Below are 8,134 nucleotides of genomic sequence, written 5' to 3'. Positions count from 1 at the left end.
GACCCTTCTGGCAGGAAAGGAACCTTAGGTTATTTTTAGATAGTAGAGATAAATAGAACATCCTCTCCGATTTCATTTAAAGGAACCTTAGGTTCTTTTTAGATAGTAGAGATAAAGAGAACATCCTCTCCTCGGCCTATCTAATTTCATTCCCCTAGCACCGGGAAGGCCGAGGGCGCGCCAGAGAGGAAGGTGCAGAGGAGCTTCCTAGGGGAATGGGCTGCCGGCAACGGGCAAGGGCGGTGACGCAAGCAGAGGCGGGGACGGGGCGGCTGGCGGCGAGTGTCAGGCAAGTTGTAGCTTCGTGTGTGTGGTCATGTGCTCGGCCGAGAGCGAGAGAGCCTCACGGGCGTGGTTTTTTTTGGGTCAAATGTTACTGGGCCAAAAATTTCTTTCTTTGGCCCATCTCTATAGGTATATAGGCCAAAACTAAATCCCAGGGTGGGCCGCGGCCCACCCTGGCCACCCTGTAGCTCTGCCCCTGCCTATCAACACGTATAAGCTTTTGACGACCGAAAATATAGATCATCTATCGTTGCTATTACATAACAACGGTGGTGCCCACGGACATCGTGACCTTATTGAGGGTGTTGGAAGTTCTTCCTTTTTCATGTTATCTTTTTTTAACTGATTGTCTTGTTAGCTTAATTCCTCTTGATGTTGCAGAAGCAGTACATAAACCTTGATTCTTCTGGATGCGACTTGACGCTCTTATATAGTTTTCGTGTTTTGGTTCTATACGAACTTATAGAAATGGATACCTAAAACCTATGCCATGAGATTTCACAGCTATGAAAGGCTCTACATATTTCACATCCTCTTCAAGTTACACAAACATGAAAGGATCTTTGGGTTGCCCGTTTTGTTCTTGAGCACCTGTATCCAATGAGGAGGCGACATGTCTGTGGACAATTGCGCGCAAGTGACCGATTACTTTCTAGACGGCGTGCAACCACTCCGACAACGGTCTATGGCGAGGCCAACAGCACCGACATGGACACCTCTGCTGCCTTCTCGACCAACACATGTTCAGCATCTCGTTATTGGTGTTTCATGTTTGCTTTGCTTTATATGTAAACATGGCTAAAATGCTTCTATGTTATTACTTGTGCAAACTCGCATGTCTATTCTGCCATTGATCACGAACGATGCATATTTTCTATGTTACTTTTCTGGTTCAATCTTGGTCGCAAAATTTTATAGTACTCTCAACGACTTCTGTTGGCAGGTCTTGGTTGTAGTCTCACTATCCAAGCACATGCTATCATTTGGTTTCAATAAAAAAACCGGCAATTTTATCAACTACAAAATGAGTTTTCATGCAAATATTGACTCAGTGGTGTCTGAATTTGTTTAAGATCTTCAAAACCAAAAACAAAATTGCACGTTAATACGATATGTAATACTCCGATCCGATCCATATTAATTGTCAGTGCTTTAATACAACTTTAGTAGGGAGTATTACAAGTTTTTATTTTTTATTTAACAGTAAAGGAGTATTACAAGTTTACAACTAAGTGTTTCATCTTATCTTCTATCACATAATATCTTTGGTCAATAATGACAAAATGAAATGCATTTGACTCTGATTAAAATGGTCATATTATTACATTTTCACAACACGTTCACTTTGTTCGCTGGCAGGGCTCTATGACTTAAAGTTCGATTCTGGCAAAAATAAAAAATAAAAGCCTAAAGTTATATTATGAGTGTGAAAGTGAAGCAACCAATACCAACTCAACACTCAAATCACATGGTGGCTATTTCCTCGCATGCATGTAATTATAAGACACTTGCCGAAATAACAGTATGGCATGAAGCTGCAACAGATTAACCGTACCATTGTAACTTCACAACCGGAAACGCCGGGACAATGACACACGTCCAGCCCATATAACTAGCCACGATCTAAGACTTAGAATAAACCCACCATTGACTAGGAGTAGTATATCCATGGAGGCGACCATGGTAGTAATGGTACACGCCCTTGCCGCCATCCTTACACTCTGGCTGATCTCGAGGTCCCTGTGGCATCTGGTATGGAGGCCGTATGCCTTCGTCGGCTGGTTTGAACGGCAGGGGATACGAGGGCCACCTTACAGATTCGTCCTTGGGTCTTTGTGGGAGATGAAACAGATGTTGATTGCCGAGAGAGGTAGTCTGTGTCTCTTAGCGCTATTTAAAATGTTTGTTCATTTGTTTGGACCAAAGTCTCTTAGCGCAAGACCTTTTGTAAACGCTATAGCGTGCTATAGCGGAGCTATAGCGGGCTATTTAAAACAGTGCGAGAACCTCAAGGTTGTTGCAACACGGTAGTTCTTTTTTAATCTATGCAACACGGTAGTAATTAAGCTTATTTTAGCCGTCTGCTTTGTTGGACTAAATTAAATGGCCTACTTTTGGTGGTTTATCCTATGGGGTAGTCTGTGTCAGCTATGACAGGGGAAAGCACACAAAAGATGATTGTGCAATGGTGCAACCTAATAGAAAAGGGTGACGGCCACCAAGCCAAGATAGACATGGGGTGCTACGCTGAAGAGTTGACTCTAGGAGTCATCGAACGGGTGATCTTCGGCGCGCACTACAAAGAAGCCCGGGAGGTGTTCGCCGAGGGCAAGGAGATCAAGAAGCTCGTGGTGCATGCGCTTGCAGATCCTCGAATACCCGGATTTAGGTATAAACATTTGTAGATTTAGCAAAACCGCACATTAATTAAGCATTGGAAGGGCAGCCAGATCACACTATATGTCTAGCTAAATAAAATTTTGTTGGTGTATACAGATACCTGCCGACCCGCCGTAACTTTCAGGCATGGAAACTTGACAGGTCGATAACGAGCAAGATAACACGGCTCATAAAGGAGCGGCTTGCCAGTGGTGTCGACGGAGATGACCTAATCGGGTTGATGCTGCGGGCAAACAAGTCAGAAGAAGTCGAGTCATTGAGCAGCGATGATATGATCAGTGAGTGCAAGACCATCTTCGCCGCAGGGCAGGACACAGGTGCCACCCTCCTCACCTGGGGGATGTTCTTGCTCACCATCTACCCAGAATGGAAAGAGAGGCTCAGGGAGGAAGTGCTGAGAGAATGCAGGGATGATGATGGCGAAGCCCCCTATATCAATAGCATCAAAGTCCTTGGCAAACTCAAGCTAGTATGTGCATATAAGACATAATACTTCGATTCATGTCTTATAAATTCTCTGATATCTTGGTGCATATATGCCAATGCAGCTTAACATGTTCCTTCTTGAGACACTGAGGCTCTACAGTCTCCTGCCGTTCTTGCTGAGGAAGACCGCGTCTGACACAACATTAGCAAACATCAAATTTCGAAAAGGAACCATGATAACAATTCCGGTCATGACGTTGCACCGGAGCAAGGAGATTTGGGGCCTCGACGCCGACGAGTTCAACCCCATGAGGTTTGAGAAAGGCGTCTTGGGGGCTGCCAACAACACGTATGCAATGTTGGCCTTCTCATGCGGGCCACGTGGGTGCCCAGGGAGGAACTATACCATGATCGAGGTGCAGACTGTGATGACGATGATCCTGAGAAGATTCTCCTTCTCCCTCTCTTCCCAGTATGTTCACATGCCCAGGAACTTCATCTCACTTGCACCTAGGTATGGCCTTCCCCTAATCGTGAGGAAACTGATGGATGGAGAAAAAAAGTGACATTTAATATATTAATTTGTGTCGTTTGTAATAAATAATATCTATGTTCTGCCTAGAAAAGAGGCAAGATGGATGTGCGGCGTGTGATGTGCTTTGTAAAATTGATGTGATTTGGGAAGGTGGCACACAAGTAAATAAACTCCAATCTTGGTTGTGTATGTAGTTGTATACTTGTATGTTTAAATCCTCTTGAGACACTACAATGTTGTCTCATGCATTGTGTCCTTTGAATTCATGTATAGTTGATATTTTTAGAAAGAGATGTGTTTCCAATAACCCCATATACCGTAATTTGCTATACTGATATGGAGGTAGTCAAGCAAGTGCTTACAGACAGGGCAGACTTGTTGCAAAAGGTCCACCTGAATCCAATCATGGAAAGCATCTTACACAACGGAATTGTACTCTCAAATAGATCATTTGAAGCGGATCGCAAAGTCATTTAATCGATCTTCGACAAGGAGAATCTTAATTGGGGGTCTTTCATTTTTGAAGATGAGAAGATTTCTAGTCATCAAGATGCCCCAAACTGCTAAGAACATAATTTCCATTGCATAAGGACTTCAAAGAGCCGACTTGAGTTGTGAGTTTCATCTAAATGGGAGATACATCTATGTCTTGAGGGGCAGATGTCATCAAAGCACTGTTGTTGGGGAAGCTCAAGACCCTCACATGATTTGCCGTTGTGTTCCGGCGAACTTCGGGCTCTTGGTGTTGTCCGTTCACCTTTGTTAAATCACGGCACAATGATGCCTCCTCAACTTGATAATCGTTCTGATTTTCCATGGCAGAGCCCCCAATCAAGGTTCGTGTTCAAGCATTCGCTTATTCTGGATGCTCCTATGTTGTCTGGTGGGGTTCGGTACGCACGCCGGAGCAGTGCGTTAGGTTGTTTTCAAAGTATTGGTATTGTGATCCCTCGACGACACCCAACATCTACTTGTGCATTTCGTGGTGATGGTCTTTCTGGGCGTCCATTTCCTCTTCTTCTTTTAACCTTGTTACTTGTTTGGTTTTCAGCCGGTTTTCCTCACAAATGGGATCAACTTGTTCAGGTTTTCAGTCTGATTTTCCTCATAAACATGATGAAGGTTTTCGATCCAGTTTCCAAAAAGATATTTAAACACTGTTGTGTAGAAGTACAATTTCGGCTAAATGGATCTTTTAGTGTTTTCCTGGCAGATCACACAGCTAAAACTTGGGACTTCGGAATTCAAATGTATGATGAGGAGAAAAATTCACTGTAGGTACCAAAACTTGAGCTGGCTGACACTTTAGTACCACTATTTCAAAATACCCGAACTACAGTCCATGTACTTGCGCAGAGGGTTCACTTTGGTCTGTATCTACGTTTTCGTGTACGTATTCGTTGACTTAGCCGAGTCAGCGGCCGCCGGCTAGGCTTTGACCGCCACCTGGTCGAGCGTGGGTTAATACTACTGCATCCGGGGGGTGCAAAATCGCCAAACCTGGTCGACCGACCGCGCACCTGGTCGCACCTGGTCGGCCTGCTCCCTTATCCCCTTGCTCTCCACTTCCTCTCCTCCGAACCCTAGCCTCCGCCGCAGCCATTGTCGATGTCGTCGCCCTCCGCCGTCGCAGCCATTGCCGACGCCCTCCTCTGCCTCCTCCTTCATGTCGTCTTCCAGCTCCATCCGCTCTGCACTTCGTGGCCGCTCTGTTGTTGTACCATTGATCGGGTGCTCGGATTGCGGCGAGCAGGTGAGGTTCTACCGGTCTGGCACCGATGAGCATGATGGATGGATCTTCTACAAGTTCGTGAACCACCATGTAAGTGCCAGTTCAGTAGATTGATTCATGCCTTGTCAACTCATTGTAGTATTGAAGTAGAGCACTGATTAAATTGGTCTTTAGGTTCTCTCCAGTAGTTGAGATTGTCCTTGGTTGCAAAATCAGTTGGTTAACTAGTCATTGCACTGATTAATACAGTAGTTGGTTAACTAGGTTGCCATTGATTCATTCACTCTGTAATTTCTGTTCTCAGGTCACTTGTGATTTTTGGCGCTGGGAGCTTGAATATGTGCAGCATCTGGTTGAAACAAGGAGTCCGATTGGTGATGCTGTTGTAGATGCAATTGGTGCAGCTGAGGACAGGAGGGAAGAGCCTGAGAGGCAGAGGACTGAATCAATGGCAGGCAGAGGCACAGTTGGAACGGGCATGGCTGGGAGAGGCACGGCTGGAGGAGCGAATTATGCCAGCTCCATTGAGAATAAGTATGCTACCAAGCAGCAAATTGCTATGCTTTTAGGGTTAGGCAGAGAGATTTTGCTGCTGCTAAAGCTGCTGATGGCTTTTGTTATAGTGCTTTGTGTGATGTGTTTCACCTTAATTATGAAGAAGTGAAGTGTTGCTAATTGAGTAGGTGCAGGTGTTCTAAGAGATCTCTTGTTCTAAACTGAGCATACTAAAATGCCAGTGTAGAGATCTTTTGTTTGCTCAGTATGAAGTCTTGGTTGTAATGCTTGTTGTAATGGATAATATGTCAGTAATGTGAAGTCTGCTTGACCTAATTGCTTTGAAATTACTGACAGATATATTTGATGTCAGAAGTGTAGTTAAACTAATTCTGACAGTAGTTTACCTAATTCAAATTCTGTCAGAACTGTACTTAACCTCATTGCTTTCAAATTACTGACAGGTTAACTTATTATAACTAATTGCTGTCATAAATGTAACTCATGTCAGCCCAGGCCCCCTTTCTCAACACAACTGAACTCAAAAGCAAGCTTGTACTTGCACCTGCTGCAAACACCCACCCAGCAACTTGCACTCTACATGTAGCTTTGGTCCACCACCAGTCCACCACCACCATCAGATCCCCTTCTTCCTCATCTTTCATCTTCAATTTCGTGCACCACCAGATCCCTTCTCTCCTCTGTCCAATAGCACCAACAGATCCCCTTCTCATCTCCAGTTAGCAGCAACCATGGTGTCCTGGGATGATCTTCCCAGTTCTTCTGAAGATGACTCTGTGACCAGCAAGGTTAGTGTGCTCTCTCAATTAAACACCCAGTCTAGGGTTTCTCAGCTAGGGTTTCTCTCTCAATTGATTCCAAATGTCTCTCTTTTGTTTAGCCACCTACCACAATTTCCTATGAGGAATGGAGTGGCTTGGCTACAGATCTGCCTAGCTTTAGATGTGGGCATGGATCTTTGTGTGAGAAGCATGTGGCATTTGAATCTGTTGATAGTGGCAGAAGGTTTCTAGCTTGTGCACAGAAGGTTAGTAATTTTTTTTGCATTTGGCACTGTTAAACAGGAAGTCATTTGTAGTATGTTTTAAGTTTCATCATCATGCACAGAATTGAATACTGGCAGTTAACTGAATTTTTGGTTTGGTCTAAATTGTTAGGAGGTACCTAAATGCAGATATGTTGAGTGGGTTGCCCCTGAGTGGCCTGATGCTCTGAAGATGAGCCTAGCTAGTATATGTGCCATGTATGAAGAGGAGAAAAAATAGAGGCTCAGACAGAATGTTGTGAGTGCTGAAGAAAACTTGAAGGTTCTTGAAGAGAAGCAGAAGATGAGAATGAGTTGAGGCATTTCAAGCTTGATTTTGCTAAGATGTTGGCTGAGAAGGAGCAGGCAATGAGCCAATTAGGCAGCACACAACTTGCTCTGACTGGTCTAAAGGAAGAACTTGAGAAGAAGAAGATGACAGACAAGTCAGTAACCAACATTCATTAGGTATTCAGGGTTAAAGCAGATAAAGAGAGGGACCAAGCAGTGCAGGAGAGGGACCAAGTGATTCAAGAGAGGGATGACTTGAAGCATGAGAAAAGGAAGCTTAAGTACATGATCGGTGACATATTCAAACACAAAGAGGCCACCAAGGAGAAGATAAGGAAGCTGAAGGGCATGCTGGATGAATTTGTGTCATTGTAAAAAAATGACTTTGTATCTTTCCTAGAATGTGTACCTTCTGTCAAATGAACATGAACCTCCTCCTAGATTTGTGTCATTTGTACTTTCTGTCAAATGTTAACTAAATTGGGTTTAGATAACTAAATTGGGTTCAGATAAGAAATTGAAGTGGGTTCAGATAAGAAATTGAAGTTAACTGTCAGTGCTGCTTCTTTTGGAAAGATTTGCTGTTTTTTATGACTGAATTTGTATGCCTGTACCAAATTACACAAAAAGAGTTTTGCCTAGGTCTCGAACCCAGGACCTGTGGTATTGAACGTTGGTGGCAATGCCAGTGGGGTAAGTAGTAATGCTTTGATCAAGAGCAGGTACTAACCTAACTATTTAGTACTAGTTGCTGGTGGCAACGCCTCTTCGGTTTCCTTCTCTCCTCTTTAAGCCCACCCACCCATCGCTCCACTCTCCACTCACCTTCAGTCCACCGCTCCACTCTCCACTCACCTTCAGTCCACCGCGTCGCCTCGGTTACCCCGCACCAAACCCCCACTTAGTCATCAAGAAAACCCTCACC

General features: G+C 44.2%; 1 pseudogene; it reads left to right on the top strand.

Moving 5' to 3' along the window:
- Positions 1-1,965: 1,965 nt before the first annotated feature.
- On the top strand, positions 1,966-7,584 carry LOC123101507 (uncharacterized; annotated as a pseudogene).
- The last annotated feature ends 550 nt before the right edge of the window (positions 7,585-8,134 follow it).

This window comes from Triticum aestivum, chromosome 5A (assembly GCF_018294505.1).
Source record: "Triticum aestivum cultivar Chinese Spring chromosome 5A, IWGSC CS RefSeq v2.1, whole genome shotgun sequence".
In the NCBI taxonomy this organism is placed as follows: Eukaryota; Viridiplantae; Streptophyta; class Magnoliopsida; order Poales; family Poaceae; genus Triticum; species Triticum aestivum.
The sequence above is the reverse complement of the archived record's forward strand: the minus strand, read 5'-3'. Positions and strand labels throughout refer to the sequence as shown.